The sequence below is a fragment of the Trachemys scripta genome, chromosome 6, assembly GCF_013100865.1.
Source record: "Trachemys scripta elegans isolate TJP31775 chromosome 6, CAS_Tse_1.0, whole genome shotgun sequence".
NCBI lineage: Eukaryota > Metazoa > Chordata > Testudines > Emydidae > Trachemys > Trachemys scripta.
This window is the reverse complement of record NC_048303.1, coordinates 41,612,505-41,637,851: the sequence shown is the minus strand read 5'-3', so window position 1 is coordinate 41,637,851 and position 25,347 is coordinate 41,612,505. Positions and strand designations below refer to the sequence as shown.

General features: G+C 40.2%; 1 protein-coding gene across 6 annotated transcripts in view; it reads right to left on the bottom strand.

The window, feature by feature from the left end:
• Window positions 1-25,347, bottom strand: part of LHFPL2 (LHFPL tetraspan subfamily member 2) — a 203,305-nt gene that overhangs the window by 170,934 nt on the left and 7,024 nt on the right. For 2 of the 6 annotated variants that reach the window (XM_034773522.1, XM_034773526.1), the window contains exon 2: window positions 5,253-5,322. The exons of the other annotated variants lie outside the window; for them this stretch is intronic. The gene's annotated coding sequence lies outside the window, so the exon portion shown is untranslated. The remainder of the gene's footprint in view (window positions 1-5,252; window positions 5,323-25,347) is intronic. 6 annotated transcript variants of the gene reach the window in all.

Genomic DNA, 25,347 nt, shown 5'->3' with positions numbered 1-25,347 from the left:
GGGTCCCTGAAAGCAGGCTAAATTTAGATCAATACACTATATGATCTTTAGTGCACAGCAGAACCCAGTACACTGGATTTTCTTCTGTAGTAATAAATCAGACCAAGTTTTGTTGTTATTTTATAGTACTACAGCAGAACTTAAAGAAAGCTCATTTGGCGGGGAGGGGCAAAAAAGACAAGCGGTGAATCAACAATTCTGACTGCTTTTCTAAGAACCACAAGTAATTATGTTGTCACAGGGAAAATAAGATTCAAGCCCAAAGAGAATTCTGATGACATTACTGCAGTGTGCATCTTGAGATCATGCCAAAAGCAGCACCCATGATAGACAATCCATGGAACAACACTGGTTACAGTTCCGGAAAATACACCTTCTCTGCTGGACAAAAAGTTCATGTGTTGTGTCTGTGAAGTGGTGTTTTTTGTTTTGTTTTTAGAAATCAAATATACATGTTGTGGAAAAGAATAGGATCAAACTTAGTAGAAATAGATAAAAAAGCAGTACTCACTTACTAGTGTTTATTATTATAGAGTTGTTATCCAGAGGAAGTTACTTGGATACACAGCGTCCTTTTCAACTATTTTCATGTCCTGCAGCCTGCATTATCAGAGTTCAATACAAAACCATTTTTCAAAGGTTTTTAGAGAAATTCATGCCCTTGTGAAAAAAATTTTGTTTGCAGGGGAAACAATTCACATTGCTTGGGTTTACCAAGAGTTTTGGTTTATCAGAGACTAGGTAAACAGAGTTATACTGCATCTGTGTGTATCTGACCTTTGAAGCAAAAGAGACAACCACAAAAAAAAATTCATCTGAATGCACCCACCTCTATGAGACACATCCTGAGACACATCTAATATGGGTATCCTAACTAGCATACAGGCAACCCTGCAGCACTGCCAGCTTCTTATCAGTGCTAATGGAGTTGATGTCCAGTCTGATTCTGGAGTTCCTAGAATACTTCATCCAAGGAGACTTCAATACCCACGTGTATTATGCCTTGAGGAAAATGGCTCAGATTCTTATCTCTGTCGTGTCAAAGCTAGGGTCCAGGTGTTCTCACTGCCAATATACACCACTGAAGACCTGCCAGACATGATCATCTGCCTATGTGTTGACACAGGGTGCACACCATGGTACAAATATAACCTTCTCCAATCTCCCTCACCTCTAGATGGTGAATCATCATGATGTGTCACTCTGTACCTCAAAGCAACACCCTGGAATCCCCATATTCACCACTGATATATAATTATGATACGTTTTGTACAAAGTATGCCTTGTGAGATATCATTTTAAAAGTCTCGATCTGTTGAACATTAATATCCTGTTGGATTGTGTGTGTTATCGTATGTGAAGTTATGAAGTATTGCTATGTGTGTGTTACTAAAATAGGTTGTAAGGTTGGGAACACACACGACCAGCTTTTCAGGTACAACAATGGAGCAGCCAGACGTGCTGATGGCCCATTAAAGAGCATCCACTATCTCAGGAACTGTATACAATGGAGATTTCTCAGAGAGAGCACATAGACAATGGAGACTGCTTGACCAATGGGGTTGGACTCCCATGTCACAAGTAAAGGATCTCTCCAGCAAGCTGGAAGAAACTAGAAAAAGGGGAAGTGACATCATGACTTGGCCTCACTCCCCCCACAAATCAACACCTGGAAGAAACATCTGGAGGACAAAGACTTTGAACTGGGGAGGGTAGTCCCGGGCTGGAGGAGAGTTCCAGCCTCTATATTAAAGATCTGTGACCTGTTTGTACTATCTATCAGGGTGAAACACTGCTTGATTAAAATCCTGTTTATATAACTCAGATTGCAAATTTACTTTTATTTCTTAGGTAACCAACTTTGATCTCTATGCTTACTACTTATAATCACTTAAAATCTATCTTTCTGTAGTTAATAAATCTGTTTTATATTTTACCTAAAACAGTGTGTTTTGGTTGAAGTGCTTGGGAAATCTCAGCTCAAGTTACAAAGGCTAGTCTGTATCTTCTCCACATTGAGGGAGAGGTGGACTGGATAATAAACTTACACTAGTCAAGCTTCTGACCAGGGCAAAATGGTATATTCTGGGGGTGCAAGGCTGGGGAACTGGGGTATTGGCTGAAGCGTCTCTAGGGCTGGTTCATGAGTGGCTAGGAGAAGCATTCATGTAATTCAGTTGGGTGTGTCCCTACCTCTGGATGTCTGTGCAAGTGCTGTACCTGCCAGAGGTTTGTAGCTTGCCACAGCATCGCAGTGTGAGAAGGAAACCACAGGACTCAGTGGTCCCACAGTTCTGGGTGCACACTGGAAACCTCATCACACATGGACTATCTGAAACTTACGGACCGGTCACGGGGTGCACCACTCACCCTGGTCTTGTGCCTCCTCCTGGTCACTCTAGGGATTAGCTCTCGAGGTCAATGCCCCATTTGCAGTTTACAAGCCATTGCTATTTCTCTCTCTGGTCTGCAGCTCCTCTCTCAGCCCCAGGAACTGCATTGTCCTTTTCATGACTCAGCCCTCTAGCTAGGTTACTCAGTGTTTCCCCCTTCTGGGGTAGCAAAGTCCCTTCTCCCTAGAAGCCCTAGGCAGCCTTCCTTCTCACTGCTCCATAGTGCCACTCCCTCAGAGGCTGGTAGGGAAATCTAGGCCCACCCTCTACTCCAGGTTCCAGGCCAGGGATGCTCAACTCAGCAGTTCCAGGCTTTCCTCTCTCAGCCCTCACTGCTCTTTCCCTGGACTACTTCCGCTCTACCTCCCCTTCTCTCTCTGAGTGTACCAGCTCCAAAACCCTCCTCCCCTTTTTCCAGGGAGTGACTACTGCCTGCCTTCCTGCAGCCTTGTCTATTGCCAGCTATCTGCACAGCTGAACCTACTTCCAGTTAGTGACCTGCTCCCTGGCTCTTCCTCCAGGTCCAGCCTGTGGAGTTAATTGGCCTGGCCTGGCCACCTTAATTCCTGTCAGTTCTGTGTGGGGTGGTCACCCCGTCACAGGGCCCAGAGATTTTTCAGAGTATTTAGAAAAGAATGTTGTGCAGTTGTGAATAGACTGAATGCATGTATTTGTTATATATTATCGCTACATTATTCACAATCACTGACATGCATAACTAAATGTCTGTATGTCTGTTCCCTGCAATACTTCCACGATCACTTTGGCCCACTTACAGATGAAAAGAAAGCACACAATGAGTGTGCTGGTGGCACTGATCCAAGAGTGCCACACAAGGAATTCATGCAAGAGAGAAATTATGCTTTTTAGTTATCTGATGGGCATCTAGATATTAAAGTGATGGGTGCATTAGAAATGTATAAATAGTACAGAGAAATGTTCTGATCTATCTTATATTTTTATGGCGGCTGAAAAGGAGAATAGAAACCAGGATGATGAAGAGGGGACTTAATACTGAGTTCATCAAGATTTTTGCAAACTATTTTTGAACTTTTTTGTTTTTAACCAAATACTGCCAATCAAATAAAAAGGATCCACCGATGAAATAAGCCTCAAACCTTTTTAATCAAACTGGAAAATTAAATACAGTATCTTTGTAATTCCACTTGAGAGACTTTCCACATTGGATCCACCACTTTAACAAGTATTTTCACATTAAATTAAACACTTTGAAATTCTAAAACTTGCAGAATTTCTTTTCTTATCACGTACATGTACACACAGAGTTTGACTGTGTTACTTGTGTCCATTATGTTGAGCGGAAACTGCCACTTCTCACTTAATTTCCCATTAGTCTGCATACTACCTTTCTATTCCAACTCCATATCCCCTCAGGTGCTGGTAATACTATTCTCACTGCCAAATGGGCAGTTACTGTCTTTCACCACTCAGGAAAATCGGTCTCCTTTCATTTCAGAAAGGGATTCATATTCAGTACAAACTTACAATAGAAGCAATGCTCCCTAGATGAAGACTCTCTAGAACTATTCCTAGGTTTATTAATTCCCTGGCATCAGCTTATATATCCTATAAAGATAGCCAGCTGGTATTTAAAATTAAAATAAAACCAATCTCATCTCAGTCAATTCAATACTGCATGGCTCCTTTGCACAAAAGAATCAAGACAATTTAACATTGGTTAGTAACCTTTCCTCAAAGAGAAATACAAGCACATGCATTGTTTCTAGGTTCTGCATTTGACACCACAGATAGTTCACTTTTTTAGGGAACCATTTCATTATTCTCCAATAACCATGGTTCTCGTGAGAGAATCTGTATAGTAAACATTCACATACCCTAGAAAATGCATTTAGTAGATATTGTCTACCCTAATCTATTTTAGGCCACATGCACATACTTGGTTTTTGTTCGTTTTAGATGCAAATAGATCATAGACTGAGAAGATCAGAAACCAAAGTCTCCTTATCTGCCAGGTCAGTCTAATAGAGGAAGAGTCCCTCTCACCCAAGATCCAGACCTGCCCTGAGGTTAGGCTCGCTACACTATGGGGTTAAGTCAACCTGAGTTACACAACTCCAGCTACGTGAAGAAGGTAGCTGGAGTTGATGCAACTTAGGTCAACTTATTGCAGTGTCTACATCATGCTGGGTTGACAGGAGAAACTCTCCCATCGACTTACCTTACGCTTCTCATTCCGGTGGGGTACCAGAGTCGATGTGAGAGTGATCTGTGGTCAATTTAGCAGGTCTTCAGTAGACCCACTAAACTGACCCCCCCAGTGGACCAATTGCTGCAGTGTCAATCCACAGTAAGCGTAGACATACCCTCAGTTAGGTTGGTATAGTTAGTGCTGAGCTTCCCATGAGCAAGACTAGATACAGGGAAACAGGAAATGTTTAATGTTTTGTTTCACTGTTCTTTGTAACAAGGCTCAAGTTAAGAGAAGGCAGCTCAGAAACACTGGAATTAATTTGAATCAATGTCTGAAAAATGACAGTCAACTTTTCCCTTGACTACTTGGAAATAAAAAGCAAATTTTGCACACAGAATATCACTCCCACTTAGAGCATATAACCAGCCCTTAACTGTTTTTTTTTTTTAAATCTGCTCTTTTTGAACAACCAATGAGACTCCAGTATTGGAACTCCTGCTCCCTACCTGCTGACATTCAATATGTCAACGTTCATGTTTTATTTCACCTGCAAAGAGAAGTAATGTTAGTTTGGGTTAGGCCAGAAAGTGGATCTATTTCAGATAACAGATAAGAATAAATAAGGCAATAACACTGTCCTCTGTTCACAAGTAACAGCAACTTGGATTTAATAAAATCTCAGTCACCTGTCACATTCCAAATAGCAGCTCTCCAGGTCAGGATGGTGGAGGAGTCATGTCTCAAGATTTCTCATTCCTTAAGGAGAGAAGAGATACATTTTCTGACATCTCAACTATATTTGAGCATTTCACCTAGCATACTGTCTAACAGTGTTTATATCAATGCATTCTGGAAATGGGAAGCTATCTGAAGTGCATCATATGGGAAAAGAGTGCCCAGAACATATGCGCATGCAACAACACTGGCAGCACAAGAGTCAGAATTTGGTTACTTTCCAATAGACCTCCAAGTAAATCAAAAACAAATCCCTTAATTTCACCTTGTATCTGCAGCTACTTTTTCCCCAAAAGCCCAAGAGAGTGTGAAAAAACCTACATTTTAAAGTGACAAGATGATAAACAAATCAAGGCTCTGAATGTTCAGTGAGGCAGGGGATCAAAGGAAAGTACATACTAGAGTTGATGTGCATTCCTGAAGAATACACTCATTTAAACCAAAGGAAATCTCCTCAAGCACCTTCACTGATCTCAACTGTGGGAGAACGAGGGAAGAGAAGCTATATTTCTCTGGTAGGCTTTAGATTATAAAACCAATACCTAGAAACCCACAGGCAGTCAACCAGTGCAGAACATATGAGGGGAATCTGCTCCCTATTACCACCAAATTCAAAGGAATGCCCAGTTTCAAATATATCTTTGCACCTTCATCTGCTTTCATGAGAAAATAACAGTCTATTAGAGCTTAGTCAAGAATAAAACCAAATCAAACATTTTACAAATTTATGAAAATGATTTAAGACTATCATATCCCCAAAAGCATTCCTAGTTATAAATGATAAAATTAAAAAAACAGTCCTGCTGAGCATATTTACTAGTCAAAAAACAAGATCTATCCACTAAGTTTCAGGACTCACTCTACTAAATCATATATCACAATAGTACCAATGCCAAAAAGTGGAAGATTAGGTTGGGCGGGGGGGTTGGTTTTGTTTTTTAAAATCACTCTAATCAAATCATTCATGCAATAAGAAGTCACTTTAAGTCAACAGCATAATGATAGGAAAACAGTAAAAACAAGGTAACGTCTTAGTTTTTAAGGTGTCAAATGTAAATTTATCATTAAAAAAATTAAAACTGGTCAAAATCTTAACAACTCCAATAAGAAAGGGGAAAAAAGTGATCCGGGTAACTACAGGCCTATTAGTTTGACATCTGTAGTATGCAAGGTCTTGGAAAAAATTTTGAAGGAGAAAGTAGTTAAGAACATTGAGGTCAACGGTAATTGGGACACGATACAACATGGTCTTACAAAAGGTAAATCGTGCCAAACCAACCTGATCTCCTTCTTTGAAAAGGTAACAGATTTTTTAGACAAAGAAAATGCAGTGGATCTAACTTACCTCAATTTCAGTAAGGCATTTGATACGGTTCCACATGTGGAATTATTAGCTAAATTGGAAAAATTAGGGATCAATATGAAAATTGAAAGGTGGATAAGGAACTGGTTAAAGGGGAGACTACAACGGATCGTACTGAAAGGTGAACTGTCAGGTTCGAGGGAGGTTACTAGTGGAGTTCCTCAGGGATCGGTTTTGGGACTAATCTTATTTAATCTTTTTATTAATGACCTTGACACAAAAAGTGGGAATGTGCTAATAAAGTTTGCAGATGACACAAAGCTGGGAGGTATTGCTAATACAGAGAAGGACCGGGATATCATACAGGAAGATCTGGATGACCTTGTAAACTGGAGTAATAGTAATAGGATGTAATTTAATAGTGAAAAGTCCAAGGTCATGCATTTAGGGATTAATAACAAGAATTTTGGTTATAAGTTGGGGATGCACCAGTTGGAAGTAACAGAGGAGGAGAAGGATCTCGGAGTATTGGTTGATCACAGGATGACTATGAGTCACCAATGTGATATGGCCATGAAAAAAGCTAATGCGGTCTTGGGATGCATCAAGCGAGGTATTTCCAGTAGAGATAAGGAAGTGTTAGTACCGTTATACAAGGCACTGGTGAGATCTCATCTGGAATACTGTGTGCAGTTCTGGTCTCCCATGTTTAAGAAGGATGAATTCAAACTGGAACAGGTACAGAGAAGGGCTACTAGGATGATCCGAGAAATGGAAAACCTGTCTTAAGAAAGGAGACTCAAAGAGCTTGGCTTGTTTAGGCTAACCAAAAGAAGGCTGAGGGGAGAGATGATTGCCCTCTATAAATACATCAGAGGGATAAATACCAGGGAGGGAGAGGAATTATTTAAGTTCAGTACCAATGTGGACACAAGAACAAATGGATATAAACTGGCCATCAGGAAGTTTAGGCTTGAAATTAGATGAAGGTTTCTAACCATCAGAGGAGTGAAATTCTGGAACAGTCTGCCAAGGGGGGTAGTGGAGGCAAAAGACATATCTGCATTCAATACTAAGCTTAATAAGTTTATGGAGGGGATGGTATGATGAAAATTTTGGCAATTAATTGATCTTTGACAATTAGTGGTAAATATGCCCAATGGCTTGTGATGGGATGTTAGATGTGGTGGGATTGGAGTTACTACAGAGAATTCTTTCCTGGGTGTCTGGCTGGTGAGTCTTGCCCACGTGCTCAGGGTTTAGCTGATCGCCATATTTGGGGTCAGGAAGGAATTTTCCCCCAGGGCAGATTGGCAGAGGCCCTGGGTTTTTTTTGCCTTCCTCTGTAGCGTGGGGCCCTGGTCACTTGCTGGATTATTCTCTGCACCTTGAAATCTTTAAACCACGATTTGAGGACTTCAGTAGCTCAGACATAGGTCAGGGGTTTGTTACACGAATGAGTGGGTGAGAGTCTGTGGCCTGCGGTGTGCAGGAGATAGGACTAGATGATCATAATGGTCCCCTTCTGACCTTAAAGTCTATGATTCTATGAACTCTATCTGGATTTTGAGTAAGATGTAGTTGTAAATTCCCTTGGCATTTAAAAAAAAAAATCCACATGTGCACTAAGTAGTTAACAAACAACACTTTATTGCTGTGTACACACAGCAGTTTCTCACACATTCACGAAACACTGACAAGAGTAGAAGAGCACGATTGCAAATCTCAGTGTGGTTAGTTCCATTTTTGCCTGAAAAGTCTATAGCAGGGGTCGGCAACGTTCAGCACGCGGCTCGCCAGGGTAAGCACCCTGGTGGGCCGGGCCAGTTTTATTTACCTGCTGACGCGGCAGATTCGGCCGATCGCGGCCCCCACTGGCCGCAGTTCGCTGTCCCGGGCCAATGAGGGCAGCGAGAAGCTGCGGCCAGCACATCGCTTGCCCGCGCCGCTTCTCTTTAGTAATAAAGTGCCTCAAACTGTATGCACTATTCCAGGTACAGTTACACCACAGTCGTAAAACAGGGAGAGAACACTGTCTCTCTGCTCCCTGACATAATACTTCTGAATATGCAGCCTAAAATGGAACTGCCCTAATTACCATTGCAAATTTATCTCTAATTTGCCGTCCACTATCACCCCAGGTCTCTTAATATTAACACATTTCAGGTTTCTCCATCCCATTGAATATTTTTATTCCAATTTAATTTTCTCAGATGGACAAATGAAATTTCATACCGTATAAGCTGAATCTCATAATGGTAACTTTCCACTGATATTTTTAACCTCTGTGGCTCCTTTAATATTATTTTTCTGACCTCTCTATTGTCCCCTATTAAGTACACCTCTACCCCGATATAACGCGACCCGATATAACATGAATTCGGATATAACGCAGTAAAACAGTGCTCGGGGGGGGGGAGAGGGAGGGCTGCACACTCCGGCGGATCAAAGCAAGTTCAATATAACGCGGTTTCACCTATAACGCGGTAAGATTTTTGGGCTCCCGAGGACAGAGTTATATCGGGGTAGAGTTGTACCATGAACAAGTTTCATTAATGTACTATTTATCCCTTCTTCCACGTCATTAACAAATGTATTTGATCTTTTGTGTGAAGTTTAATTTATCTCCACTCCAAAGTCAATTGAGAGATTTAAAATATAAAAGTATTTATGAAGATATGTCACTGACAAGTTACATTTTTTCATACTTTATCTAAAAAAATGAATTAAAAATCACATGTACAATAACAAATCCATTTCAAAAAGTTAATTAAGCAACAAACCCCATTATATTTGCAGGCAATTGCACAGCAATAGTGCATCTCTTAGCAGCCTGCCCTTAAAATAATGTTTTAAAAATAACCCCCCCCATTTTATATGGAGCAAGAGTGCACTGTCTATTTCCTGCTACAAACACACACAGGTGTCTGGTTTTCAACCGAAAAGTCCAGTTTCAATCAAAAAGTCCTGTACAGGTCCCCAGTCAGAAGTATTGACTGGACACCAAAAGTCCAGTTACCATAATTCCACTGTCTCTCACACACACCCTCATCCGGGGAGTGGCAAAGCTGGAAGCACTCTAGCTCCCAGTCCTGGCTGGGCTGGGGAGGGACACTTCCTCTTTCCCTGAACAGGCTGCTTCCAGGGCTGGGTCTCAGACCCATCTCCGGGAACCCCCACCCCCAGCTTCAGGAAACTCCCCCCTCTACTTTCTGCCCCCATTGTTCCCTGTGAACTTTTTACCTCGGAGCCGCTGCTGGATTGAGCAGGAGAGACATCGTCCCCTTCAGTCTCAAACAGAGACGCTAAAACAATTTGTATAGTGGGGGTGCTGAGAGCCATTGAACCAAACTGTAAACCCTGTATATGATGGAAACCACTTCAAGCCAGGGGGTGCTGCAGCACCCCCCATATCCTTAGTTCCAGCACCTATGGTCTCAAAAACGTTAACCATAGCGGTCGTGGTCAGTTTCGAGAAATTGGAAAGTTGGCAACCCTACATCATTCTTCGAACTGAGCTGAACAGTAATACTGGTACACAGATTGAAGTAAATAAAGGGAAGCCAAAATGGCTCCCCACTAGAAAGAGCAAATAGTTTAAACATATGGAAAAGACCAAATCATTACAAAAAGAAGTTTAGCTTCCAAGTTTTTAAGAGGACATAATAAATAACAGATCTCAACAACACTATGGGTCCTATCCAGGAAAATTTATATATGCAGACTCCTGGCCCACACAATCCCACCCCCAGGTCCCATATGACAAGTATGAAGCAGTAAGCCTGTTCAGAGAAAAGCTCAGATTGCCACACAAAGCCAGGAAAATAAATGCAGGCACTCGGCGAGCAGTGGCAGAGTGGCTCAAAGGTGGAATATATATGTTAGTCAACTAACCCCAAGCACTACCTCCAGTTCTGGATCAGTCTCTCTCTTCCTTGCAAAGCATTTAAAGACTGAGAGCTGCCTGTCATAAGCCACTTTAGCTCCAGTGAGGGGAAAAAGAGATCAATACCTAGTCCAGTCATTTGTTCATTGCTTGTTCTTTGAACTTAAAAATAATGGCTCAGGATTGCTGAGATCTCCACATTCTCAGTCAATGGCATGGATGGGTAGTGGGTGTTGACAGACCTGCTACCTCCTGGTACCTGGGGAGCCCTACCACAGCCTGAACAGACATACATAGGCTGAAGTGCAAGAAAAGTGGAGAAACTGATGGACTCACGATGAAAGGGAATGTTTATTCCTCCTTGTTACCTAGAGAAGAAGAGGGCCTGAAATCTTCGATCAAATGGCCACTCTTATCTATCTGGCTGACAGCTAGGGAGTGACAATGCAACTATATTGCCCCTTTATAAGTAGTGCAATCTCTATCATGAATGTTTAAATTACAAATGTACAATTATGTACAAAAAAACTGCATTCAAAAATAAAACAATGTAAAATTTTAGAGCCTGCAAGTCCACTCAGTCCTACTTCTTGTTCAGCCAATTGCTCAGACAAACAAGTTTGTTTACATTTGCAGAAAATAATGCTGCCCACTTCTTGTTTACAACATCACCTGAAAGTGAGAACAGGTGCTTCTCGTGGCACTGTTGTAGCCAGCGTCGTAAGGTATTTACGTGCCAGATGCGCTAAAGATTCATACAGTAACTCCTCACTTAACATTGTAGTTATGTTCCTGAAAAAAGCGACTTTAAGCGAAACAATGTTAAGCAACTCCAATTTCCCCATAGGAATTAATGTAAATGAGAGGGTTAGGTTCCAGGGAAATTTTTTTCACCAGACAAAAGACTATATATATTACACACACACACACACTCACACACACAGTATAAGTTTTAAACAAACAATTTAATACTGGTACACAGTGATGATGATGATTGTGAAGCTTGGTTGAGGTGGAGGAGTCAGAGGGTGGGATATTTCCCTTACTGCTAAATGATGAACTAGCAATTGGCTGAGCCCTCAAGGGTAACTCTCTCACTATACAATGCAGCAGGAATAGAGGGAGATATGCACATTTCCCCTTTAAGTACACTGCCTTGTTAATTAGATCAGCTTGCTGAGACCACAGCTGCTGCAAGCTCTCTCTGTCCTGAGCCCTGGTATTTGTAACCTGCTCTATGGAAGATGGGGTAAGCGGGGCACAGGAGCAGGGGGGAGGGGGACACCCTGACATTAGCCCCCCTCTTCTTCCCCCACCCCCAAACAGCAAGCAGGAGTCTCGGGGAGCAGCTCCAAGGCAGAGGGCAGGAGCAGCACATGGCAGTGGGGGGGGGAGACAGCTACAATTGCTAACCTGCTGGGCAGCTGCTGCACAGGGAACCTAGGGGAGCGGGGAGCTGATGGGGGAGCTGATAGGGGGGCTGCTGGTCCACCCTAGTTCCAAGCCCCCGCCAGCTAGCTGCAACAGGCTGCTCTTCCTGCAAGCAGTAGACAAAGCAGGCGGCTGCCAAACGACGTTAGAAGGGAGCATTACACAACTTTAAACAAGCATGTTCCCTAATTGATCAGCAATGTAACAACGAAACAACGTTAACCGGGACGACTTTAAGTGAGGAGTTACTGTATGTCCCTTCATGCTTCAACCACCATTCCAGGAGACATGCGTCCATGCTGATGGGCTCTGCTCGATAACAATCCAAAGCAGTGTAGACCGACGGATGTTCATTTTCATTATCTGATTCAGATGCCACTAGCAGAAGGCTGATTTTCTTTTTTGGTGGTTCGGGTTCTGTAGTTTCTGCATCGAAGTGTTGCTCTTTTAAGACTTCTGAAAGCATGCTCCACACCTTGTCCCTCTCAGATTTTGGAAGGCACTTCAGATTCTTAAACCTTGGGTCAAGTGCTGTAGCTATCTTTAGAAATCTCACATTGGTACCTTGTTTGCCTTTTGTCAGATCTGCAGTGAAAGTGTTCTTAAAACGAACAACATGTGCTGGGTCATCATCTGAGATTGCTATAACATGAAATATATGACAGAATACAGGTAAAACAGAACAGGAGACATACAATTCTCCCCCAAGGAGTTCAATCACAAATTTAATTAATGCTTTTTTTTTTTTTTTTTAAACGAGCATCATGAGCATGGAAGCATTTCCACTGGAATTGTGGCCAAAGCATGAAAGGGCACACGAACGTTTAGCATATCTGGCATGTAAATATTTTGCAATACCGGCTACAAAGGTGCCATGCAAACACCTGTTCTCACTTTCAGGTGACTTTATAAATAAGAAGCGGGCAACATTATGTCCCGTAAATGTAAACCAACTTGTTTGTCTTAGTGATTGGCTGAACAAGAAGTAGGACTGAGTGGACTTGTAGGCTCTAAAGTATCATATTGTTTTGTTTTTTGAGTGCAGTTATGTAAAAAAAAATTTACATTTGTAAGTTGCTCTTTCAGGCTAAAAAGATTGCACTTCAGTAGTTGTATGAGGTGAATTGAAAAATACTATTTCTTTATAATTTTTACAGTGCAAATATTTGTAATAAAAAATAACATAAATTGAGCACTGTACACTTTGTATCCTGTGTTGTAATTGAAATCAATATATTTGAAAATGTAGAAAAACATTGAAAAATGTTTAATAAATTTCAATTGGTATTCTATTTTTGAACAGTGTGATTAATTTTTTTAATAGCAATTAATTTGTTTTAGTTAATCACATGAGTTAACTGTGATTAATCAACAGTCCTAATAAGGATACAGAGTGAAGAGCTCTGAAAAAAAGATGTGTTAATGTGTCCCAGGCTGAATTATGCTTCCAGAGTATTCTGAAAACTCGTGAATTCAAGAGAGTTGCTGACATCTTTAGAAAATCTTAAATGGACTGGAGAAGAACTTAGTGCCAGACTATTAGCACTTAGAATGCTGGCCTGCACGATTGTGCACTTATTTAGAATATTACTTTTTAGACTAAGGCAGTCTACTGGAGAAACCCCAGTATTTTGTGATTCTTTGAAAATAAGACATTATTTGCCATGTAAATCGCAAATCAAATTTTAGCCATATATCAGAACATTATCTATTTGTGAATCATTTTCATGAAGAGAAGGTGGTAGTAAAGACCTCACCTAAGTATCCCTTTTCTGTTAATGGTCCCTTTTTCATCCTCAAAGCTGTTAAGTAGAGAGTGTCTCATAGGGTTCAGCTGCAGAATAGGTCGCTGCCACAGGAAGTTTTAAGGAAAGGCGTGGCACCACAAACACTAAGACCAGTACACACTACAGTTTACGTCAGCATAAGTTATGTCACTCAGTGTGAATAAGCCACACCACCACCCCCAAGCAACGTAAGTTACAGACCTAAGCACTGGTGAGGACAGCGCTAGGTTGACGGGAGAGCTTCTCCCCCGGACATAGCTACTGCTGCTTGCTGTTGGGATTGGAGTAATTAAGTCTTTGCCATCGCCTTAGAGCATCTGCACTAGCAGTGCTGCAGCTGCACTGCTGTAAGCTCTGTAGTGTGGCCATAGCCTCAGTTTGAGAACCATGATGATCCACTTTGAATAATACAGGGCATTTTGCCCCTATGATTTTTTTAAATAGCTCTGAATATCAGGAGGATAAAGGAAAAATATGTAGAGTTCCTTTGGACAAGTCTGAGAAAGACCACCCAGAGCATCGGCCCTTCGTTGCCTGGCAAAGAATCACATAATCTTCTTGTTCTATCTGGAGGCAAGGCAATATATGCTTAGAAACCCCCTCACCAATAGCAGAGGTTGTGTACATTCTATTCTGACTGATCCACTTTTTAGCTGCATAACCAAGCCTAATGTAAGATTGAGCTCTCCTCTTGTACAGACCATCTAAATGGAGGAGAGGCGTTTTTTGACCATCCGAGAAGCTGGACCACCTTTGAGTGGGCAGAAAACTTGGGTCTCCCCTTGTCATTTCATAAGCAACATGGCTATAGTGCCGTTGGTCATAACTGCCTGTGGTTGGCACAGCTTTAATAAACCTGCAGAGATAACAGAATTGTATTTTCAAGGTAGGGACAAAGTTGAAGATCAGGTGTTTACAGGTATAAAAAATAACCATCCAGAGCTTAGAATATTGTTTGTAGCTCTTCATTTGGATTTGGTTTATTACAGCTGATTTGTAAAATATTACTCTTCTAATGAAAGGAGTTGTACGGCAAAGTTCTAAAACATCAAGGTGCTCATTTCTAAAAAGTTTGAAGCAGCATTCACAGCAAAACCACACTATATCACTCAGTCACCTTGACCTCTATGGCTACATGTAACTACAACAAACATTAAAAAAACAGAATCAGCAGCACTAAACTGAACTGCTCCTGGTGATATACTTCAGTAGTCTCATTTAGATCAGCTCCGTGTAGCTCAAAAGCTTGCCTCTTTCATCAACAGAAGTTGGTCCAATAAAAGATATTACTTCAACCACCTTTTCTCTCTAATACCTTGGGACCAACACTGCTACAACTACACCGCAAACACCTGTTTATTTGGTAATTCAGAAGTGGAGGAGGCTTTCGGATGTTAAGAAAGCTGCAAATAGCCTATTGTTCTAATGAGCTAGAGTTTAATTTCCACAGCTGCTAAAGAGGCCACAAGCAAAGTAAATTCATGTATGATAGAGAAACAAAGTGTGCAACTTAAATGAACCCAGAAATACACCTCTGCAGTAGTAGTACTGACACAATGTGCTACTCTCCATATTCCCCCTCCCCACCACAACACAGGTATGTAAGAGACTTTGTCATTGCTCTGTAGGGTTGAACTTCAGAGAATTCCACATATATACTGACATGAAAATGAATTAAGAAATATCTGAAATGTAAGAAGGGGGACAAAATAAAAGAGGAGAGACTTCCATATTAAATAAGATTTCACACAAGGGATGGAGAAAATAAGTTAACACAACCATGTCAGGATTATAAGCATAATGAAATATTTTCTTAATAAGACAACTTGTATTATTTCATTTGGAGTTTAGTATGGCTGAAACGAAACATCATAATTTGCAGCTGACGCCAACTGGCAGGAGACAGACAAATGTTCATGGGGTTTTTTGTTTCGTTAAAAGTACTTCTGTCTTAAATTATGAAGAAAATGAATAGGAGGCCTTTGGCTCATAAAGTACAACTTTTTGCCGACATTACCCTGAATCCTTAACTCTAAACAGATTGATTCTTGCAACCTTTACAATTCAAAGAGAGATACACAAAAGTACAGTTTTCCTCACTGAAATCTGTATTTTATAAATTGGCATCAGTAGGATATTATCTCTGGCAATTTAAATACAAACTGACCACAATACCGGATGTCCCCTTTGAGTAACTCCTCCATCTCAGTATTAAAAGGATACACTCAAACTCTCAATAGTTCAGTGGTTTCATCCTTTAATACATAATAAAATTTACTTGTATAGCACAAAAATCTGAAAGTGCTTTATAAAAATTTATTAAATAAGTCTCAGCATGCACGCAAGACAGCTATGAGTTACATATGATCACTTTAGCACCACTGAAATGCAATTATCTCTGGGGTGGAATACAGCCATCTATTTAAAATAGCAACTATATAGCAGTTTTGGGCAGGAAATGAAAAATACCCTATCCAAATAAAACTACATGGAGATTTCGATAAAGTTTAATTAACCAAGCTGTAATTTATCTGAAATACAAAATCATCTTTTTCTCTTCAGCTTCAAATATGACTCTCATCACTGTGGTATTTGAGCAACAGAAACAGAGAAAGATGGAGTCCAACAGCTCCCTATTAGGAATCCTACCACCTCCCATTGGTCATCTGCTGGAGGTACCTGAAGAGGAAAGAGGGTAGGCATCTCTACAGAGGATTACCCCAAAACTCTTGGGGGGGGGGAACCGCTTCCCCTAATCTAACATTTGTCCAAACCCAGATTATAGTTCTTTGACTTTCATGGCTGGATTTATGCAAGTGATCTACATGCTAAGAAAGGTATTTTGCACTAGGATTCCCCATCTGGTAATGTGTCCTTCTCTCTTACCCCTGTAAACAGAATCTTTGTGAAAAGCATCAGTTGCAGGCATCTCTCTTCTCTACTTGTAGTCAACTTTGATTTAAATTTTGTCTTGAAAGCTGTAGCCAGCCATTGTCAAGATTATTTTTTAAATTTAAGGCTACAATTAGGAATGCAATTGCTTAAAAGAAAATAAAGGGTGGAGGCTGGATGCCTCAGGGGACGACTGGTAATGAAACACAGAGCCTTACACCTCTGGGTTGCTAGTTCAAATCTAGCCCTGAAAATTACTAATAGCTAAACAGCTGTTAGTGAAATGAGCATTGTTGTTACTGTGTAGCCTTCAATGCACAAGTATCCCCATCACAGAAACCAATAACATAATTGACATGCTTGTTTGCTAACTCAAGAGAGGCTAAGGAGACTGAACTAGCCTTTCATCCCTAGAGATCGTCCTTTCATAGCTAGGTTGAGTCATGTTGATGGAAAAACACTGCTGCTCCTGTGCTTTTCCAGTTCTTTAGATAAACAGGACTTCAATTACCAGGGCTGTTAAAGGAGCACCTTTTAAGAGTATTAAATTAATATAAAAGCTCTAAAAAATTCTAATCTCATTATTTTGAGGTTTTAAACTATATAGGCAATCCAATAAATGCTCATGCCTCCCCTTTCAAACACTGAAGTTGATCATTCATTCTCAAGACCAAGATCTTGCGCGCGCACACACATACACACTAATAAACTCATGCCAGATGGGTCCATGTTGCCTAGAAGGAATTAAGAAGCAAAGCAGATTACTAGATAGCATCGTTTAAACAGACAAACTACGGTATATCATTTGGTGGTGCTTCTCTACAGCATAAAGCCCTACAGAATTTGTAATTAGGTCTTTAAATTATCTTCCATCACATAATGATTCTTCAAGAAAGTATCTCGAGTACAAAAAGACCATATAGGGAAATGCCCATAAGCACTGATCACATTTGGAAGTATATGAGGAAGAATCAGAGTTAAGGTTGACTTTGTAACCTTAACGCTGCACATTTTGTAACTTTTGATTGCTTCGTTTCTCAACCAGTGTTAAACAATTGCTACTGTTTTATTTGCATGGTGTAGTTTTTACTATTGTAATTTTTTTTTATAATTCTGAGTGAAGTTTGTGCTTCTGTTTGTATTATAAAACCACCCAAAATGGTATAAAGGACTGCAGTCACACCTAAGATGTTTCTACCAGTTTGAGAGAGATGTCTTATTCCTATATTGGGCAATGCCAGTAGAGACTACACAATCAATGGAAATTTGTTGTGACAGGTTTGCCCCTGAGATGCCACCTGGAACTGGGGTACCTCTGAGCCCGCTGACTCACCAACCTGGACTCCCTCTCAGCACTGTGTTGCTTTGACAGGTTATAGACCGCTGCCAGTCCTACACTCCCACCAGCATTCACACAGGCAGGGACACACCCAGCTGCAGGTGTATGCAGGCTTTGGGATGAGCCAACAATTGAGAGGCTACAGCCAAGATAACCCCCAGCTCCCCAGCCTAAGACCACAGAGCTGTACCATCCTGTCCTGGTCAAAACCCCAACCAGTATGAATTTATTATTCAGTTCACTTCTCCCTCAATATGGAGAGGAATATGCACAATACACTTGTGTTAACCAAGCTAAGATTTTCCCCAGACATTTCAGTCAAAGGCACACTGATTTAGATTAAAACATAAAACAAGTTTATTAAACTACAAAACATATAATAACTTAAAATCTAAGTGATAGCAAACAGATCAAAGCAGATTACCTAGTAAACAAACAAAACCGCAAACTAAGCCTAAAATACTAAAAAGATTGGATATGAATTAGCAATTTCTCACCCTGATTGATAATACAAGCAGGCTTGCAGATTCTCAAGGCACAAGCTGCACTTGCTTTGCAGCTTGGGATCCCCATCCCAAGTCCTTTTCTTTCGGAGCATCTCTCAGGTGTTGAGTGGTGGGGCAGTGAAGAACCACCAATGATGTCACTCCCTACCTTATATAGCTTTTCCATATGGCGGGAACCCTTTGTTTTAAACTTGATTCCCAGACCAGTTTGTGGAAAAATACAAGTACACAAAATGGAGATCAGTGTCATGTGGTCTGATCATACTTTCCTGAGCCACAGCAGCCATTACTTACAGGCTGTCTGAAATACAGATACATAGTCAATATTCATAACTTCAGATACAAAAATGATACATGCACACAAAGAAGATAATCGTATTCAGCAAATCATAACTTTTCCAATGACATCTTACATGACCCATCTTATACAAAATGCATCATCATTATGCCATAATCATATCATAATATTACTATGACAAATATGGGATGTAGTGTCACACTTGTAAATTGTGACCACAGTACAGGAAGACAAACAAAAAACAAGACAGAAAAATGGTGGAGAAAGGAATACAATACACAAGCAATGTAGTCAGGATGATTGGAACAAGTACTGTTGTTATTAATTCCAGTTCTTAATTGGGCAATGGGGGGTGGGGTGGAGGAACATGTACACACACTTCTTGCCATTGCCTATTTTTTTTGTCCATTTTCTTTTCAACCTTTCCATTTTAAGATGGGATGTTGGGCCCCATTCTGGCTGTTTTGCCAAAGCAACCATAAAGCTAGCTGAACCAGCCCTCTGAGAATTGCCCTTGCCAAGGGAAATCCACACATGGAATAAAGCAAACAAAGCCTGCTCCTCAATCCAGTCCATGCTCAGGACGTGTTTCCAGGGGTGAAATGAATATGACTCTGGCATCCTTGTGCTCCAGTACAGTGTTTCCCAACCAGTGTGCCATCGGGAATGAACAGGTTTGCCCCAGAATTTTGGAAAAGTCACTTATTTTAATTAGTGTCAAAATCAAATTGCACTTCGTACTGTTGCTCTTCAGGTATACGTGTGTGAGACAGAGATTACACACACTACGCTCATATGACCGTGTCGTTCACGTGGTATCACGTGGTAGTCGTGTTTTCCTATCAACCATTTTGAATTGAAGACTTAAAAATGGACAAATATTTGAAGAAAACAGATCCTGGCATCTTCACAAGGAAGTCCAAGTGGTGCAGCAACGCTACTGTGAGAGTTATTGGCAATTGGGATTTTCATTGACAGGTAAACCATCTTGCCCTCTTCAACAACGTTGTGTGTGGAGAGAAACTCTCAAACCATCATCAGTGGTGCCAAGTTAAAACGACACCTTACAACCAAACATCCATCCCATGCCAATAAGGGCAAATATTTTTTTGAGCGTTTGATGGATCAAAATGAAAAATAAATGCAAATGATGAAAGGCTGTGTAACAGTTTCTGATAAACCACTGGAAGAAAGCTACTTCGTCGCTGAGCTTGTAGCAAAGGCGAAAAAACCACACACAGTCACAGAAACATTAATTTTACCAGCATGCAAGAAACGATGAGAGTAATAATGTTAGGTGCAAATGAAAATGCAAAAGTTCCCCTTTCAGATAATATGATAAGTCACCGCATTGAAAATGTCAGCTATGTTCAGAGGAAAAAAACCTCAAATAAAGTGGAAAATTTACACTGCAGCTTGATGAATCAACAGATATCAGTGTTCATGCCCAACTGGAAGTTAAGTTTTATTCAAGCCTGACTTACATCAAAAACAGAGAGCATCTGAGATTGTGGAGCAAGAGCTCTGAGTTGCACTGTCAGCATTTCCTGTCAAGATTTAATGACTCTGCATATCAAGGCAAGCTCAAATTTATCATTAAGAGTAAATTTTGTTTTAATAATTTTAGTGTGGGGTGGGAGTGCACCACACAAATCTTTTATTGAAGTAAGTGTGCCTTAAACCAGAAAAGGTAGGGAAACACTGATCTAGCGACCCACAGCTGCTGGAACAAATCCTTTCGACACACAAGTAACCAAGCTTAAGTGAGAACATCCCTAAGGATGCTTCATTGTGTGACTGGACTGGGTTTTGTTGGCCCCCAGATCAGCAGAAGAGTACAAGGGTAGCTCTAAGGCACATTTACCCAGCCATGTTCTAGTCTTGCCCTGAGCTCAGTTCTAGGTCTCCACATTTTACTAAAATGAAAGGCAAGCTCTACTTCAAGCTGTCAGAGCTGTTGTGCAATGGTGTTTGTGTCATCTAGCTGTTAAGCACTGGATGAAGGCAATAATGCTAACTTTATGCAGTTATAGTTATGACTAATGATTAGATATACATGTATACACAGCATAAAACACCATACACATTTCAGCAAAACTGGCAGCCTTCTGCTAAATTACCTCACACCTCACAGAGCGATCAGTTGGGTGACCATTGGGAAAGTTTGCATTCCAACTGTCTTAGTGTACTATGCCCATTGTGAGCACAAATATCTAAAGCGAACAGAACAAATAGATGCCTTCATTATAGGTGCTGGAACTAGGGATGCTGGGGGTGCTGCCACACCCTCTGGCTTGAAGTAGTTTCCAAGTATTCAAGCTTTACAGTTTGGTTCAATGTCTCTCAGCACCCCCACAATAAAAATTGTTCCAACACCCCTATCATTAACTTCTGTAAGGTAAGCCATACCAGAGAGCCACTGCACTGAGGATATCACAGTAAGAATGTTACTGAAAGATAAAATCCACATACAGAACTGTATACGTTTTTCTATTGAGCATAAAACTATAATTCAATTACAGTGTTGAATTTGGCCTACGGACTAGGCTGAGATCATAACAGTGAGAACAGAACTTAAATGTTCTATTTATATACCTCTAGAAGAAACCCCCTGAAGCCTGACTTGAAATGTGCATTAAAAATCCAAGTATGCCCTGTTATTCTCAACATATTAAAAAAACCAAGAGAATGAGTTGCCACATTTGGAACACAATGAAAATCCAGTTTCAATAATTCAGTTTTTCAGACAAGAATTTTCTTGTAAATATTAAATTATTTCAAGTCTTTTCTGTGCACAATTGAAGGGCAAGTGTTATTAGATGGAGTTAATTTCAGATTACTGATTGCTTTGCCAGCTGCCTGAAAGAAATTAATTTTATCAGGGGAGACACCTTACACAAATGCCACACTGACAGAGCTTGAATGAAATTAGACTGCCTCAGTAGGCATTACTTATAAAAGCCATAATAACTAATTACATGTGAAGTGCAAACGTATTGTATTTCATGGCATTTAAAGAACCATCTTGTGAAACTTTTGACGCAAGTATTGCTCCTTGTTAAACCTCAGACCTTTAACAGATTTTAGAAGAAAAAATTCCTTCTGCCCATCTGAAAAGACCTCACAACAAACAAACATAGGTATAACAAACTACAACCTCTATGCTTGTAATGTATTTTTCCTTGCACACTTCCATACCCCAAATTGTTATTTTGCACAGACTGTATTAAAGGGACTTTTATGTGCTAACGGCCAAAGTATAAAAACCAAAGATTCTCTCTGGTGTACTGCCATCATCTGAAGACAGGTGTTCTGAATGAAGAATTGCAAACTGTGTTACCAAACCACATGCACTTCAGCAAATTTGATAGTGTTTGATTGCTTGCTTTATGGGACGGGGGGAGTCTTTCAAAAGACTCAACATTTCTAATGTTCCTCTTAGAAATGGTCCCTGCTAATAGCAATTCATTGACATATGTAAAATGAGTTGGCTCTAAGAGCAACTTAGTTGCCTAGAAAACAAAAATTATAAAAGCTACAATCACAAATGGCACTAATTGGCATCCCTATAAGCAATTTCTGCAGAAGGATCAAATATGAAGACTAAATTATCCTCCCACCTTAGAGCTGATCTTTACAGAACAGGTTTGGTAGCTGAGTGATGAAATTTGTCCAAGACAGCTGTCCAAGGCCTTGTCTACATAGAGAAACTGAAGTAGTTTCCAAACACAACTTTAGATAAAACACTGTACCATTTTGTTTAGACTAGGCCTGAATTGCATCTGTTTGGCACAAAAAAATAGGGTTACAATCACTAAGGTGGTCAATATGACAATTTTTCCACCACTAAGCTCACAAGAAATTTTGTTTATTTTTAAAAAACAAAAAATGCCTTAACAGAAGAGCTAAAGAAATGCATGGAATCAGAGGTACTCTTTCAAGGTGAAAGGGGCCAAGACCATACAATGCAACTTAATAAACTTAATTCATCATGCTATTTGACTGGAAACCCATTAAATTGTGGGTTTTTTTAATTATTGGTGTTATTTATCTGGAACAGACCATCAGGAGTCGTATTGACTGAATTATCAAACTATACATAAATATGAAACATGTAATGTGTCAGACGGTAGTAAAAAAGATAAATTCATGAATTGTAATGATCTCACATAAAAATAAGGCATTTTTAGAAAAGAAATTATAGCTATTACAGATAAGACAAGACTCCAACAATGCTTCCAATCTGTCAGATGACAGGATAGTACTGTCAGCAAAATAATTTTAAATGAGGGGGAAAGCTAATGTCTCCTGTGTTCATTTGTCAGGGGGATTATATCTGATTTGGCAGCAGGTTGCTACACAGCAGGATGTTTCTCCCAGGGTTATACATATTGCTTTTTGTTTAGTTTTCACTGTTCAAAAAATAAGAGGAATAATTTAAAAACCATATAAATAAAAGTAAATAACAACAGATTTCACTGTATAACTCTGTACACACAAACATGTCCAAACTTTTGGTTTCTTCCAAAAACTGATATCCAAGATCATTATGAAGCTTTAAGCTGGAAAAGACATTGTGACTACTAACAAAAGAAGATAAGGAAAATTGGGGAAGCCTCTCCCCAAATTTATCCTCCAAGCCTTTGCTTTCCACAGAGAAGTGTAAACTCACTTTGTACCAATGGGGTCAATTTTTAGAATCATATGGTCAAGACTGACCAGTCTCAAACACCATCACTATCCCCTTTAAAATATCTTCAATATGAAACAAAACAACAAATATTCACATTTTCAAAACTAGGACCTGCTAGGGTATACCTGTAGTCATTTATCTGGCATCCACAGTAAATTTACAATTTATTTTTTCTTTGTGGGTTTGGTCTTCCTTGAAGTACTTCCTTGTATGAAAACACCTTGGGAGCACTGTACATATTGGACTGAGGCTTGGATTCATTCGAGTAACTGCCTAAAAACCTTAAAAATCATCTGCGTATTGTCTATATCTGCCCTTCTGAAGTCTAAATACAAGTGAAAAAGTCAGGAGTTTGTTTAAAAATTAATCAAAATGAAATTGTAAGAAATATTTAAGATCCCATATCAACAGAAAAATTCCTACACTTAAAAAATGAATGTATTTGAAAACAATACATTGTAAAACTGACTAAAGACTGGGACACCCATTTGGAGTTACTGTAATTTACAAATTAGGGAGTAGGTGAACAAACATAATGAAAAAGCAAGGATAAGGCATTACCAAATAGACATAAATTGCTAAGAAAGTGAATTGTCTAGTTTAAATTATTCATCATCATAATTCATAATTTCAAGTAAATGTTCAGTGGTGTATTTTGTAATAGTGACATGTTAATATGAGACTTCAAAGTTCCCTCAGATTTGATAAAAGAAATAGGATGTCACTACAATTTTGGGGTCCTAATTTTTTTTAATGATTTGCTAGGCCCAATAGTCAACTCAATGACATTCCTCTGTTTGGATGTAATGTGACAACTTTTGAACACCACAGCCAATCAATTCCAAAATTTCAGGAATGTTCTCGGCATTAACAGACAGAACCCTGTTGATTTTGGGGAAAATCAGAAAATCAAAAGGGGGAAAATGGGGAACACACTGCCCCTGGAATGTGGTTAGCAGACCCATCAGCTATAATCAGGTCTGCAATCGTTTATAGATCAGAAATCCAGTTGATGGAGCCATTAACATCATGCCTGATCTCACCTCTCCCCTTTCCCCGGTTGAATTTATAAAAGCTGTCATACAGAAGGACTTATCTCCCAGACAGAAAGGAAAGAAACAAGAATGGTGGTGGGCAGGAAATGGAGGGACCCCACAGAGCCCCTGGCACAGTGAGCAATTAGTTTAAAAGTTACTCTTTGCTCTCCCTGCAGCGAGACACTTAACTGTGGGATGCATCCTCAGCCAGTGTGGGAGACAGAGGAAGAGCAGAGTAAAGGAGGCACTTCACTGCTTCTTCCCTCCTAACTCATTGCCTCCCCAAAGCTTGCTCCATACTGGGATAGAGAAAAGAGGACACAAGCCATCCATCTGACCTTCCAGATTGGAAGAATGAAAGGTACTTTAGAGGGGCGAGAAAAAGGAGAGAGACACAGCCCCCAGCATGGGGAACATGACTGGGGACCTTGGCATGGAAGGGAGGAATGGGGCACACAGAGCAACAGGCATGAAGGAAAAGTGGGGGGAGCAGATGTTTACAAGGAGTCCCTGATATAGAGGGCGATGGGAGAGTTGCGCACAGTGGGGAGAATAGAGGGATACAAGGAGCCCCTGGTGTGTGCAATGTGTTCAGCCTAAAAAAGCACTTGTGTGTCCAGTTCTGATGGCCACAATTCAAGATGGATGTTGATAAATTGGAGAGATTCAGAGAAGAGCCACGAGAGTGACTGAAGGATTAGAAAATATGCCTTATAGTGATAGACTCAAGAAGCTCAGTCTATTTAGCTTAACAAATAGAGGGTTAAGGGGTGACTTCATACAGTCTGTAAGTACCTACATGAGAAACAAATATTTAATAATCAGCTCTTCAATCTAGCAGAGAATGGTATAATGTGATCCAATAGCTGGAAGT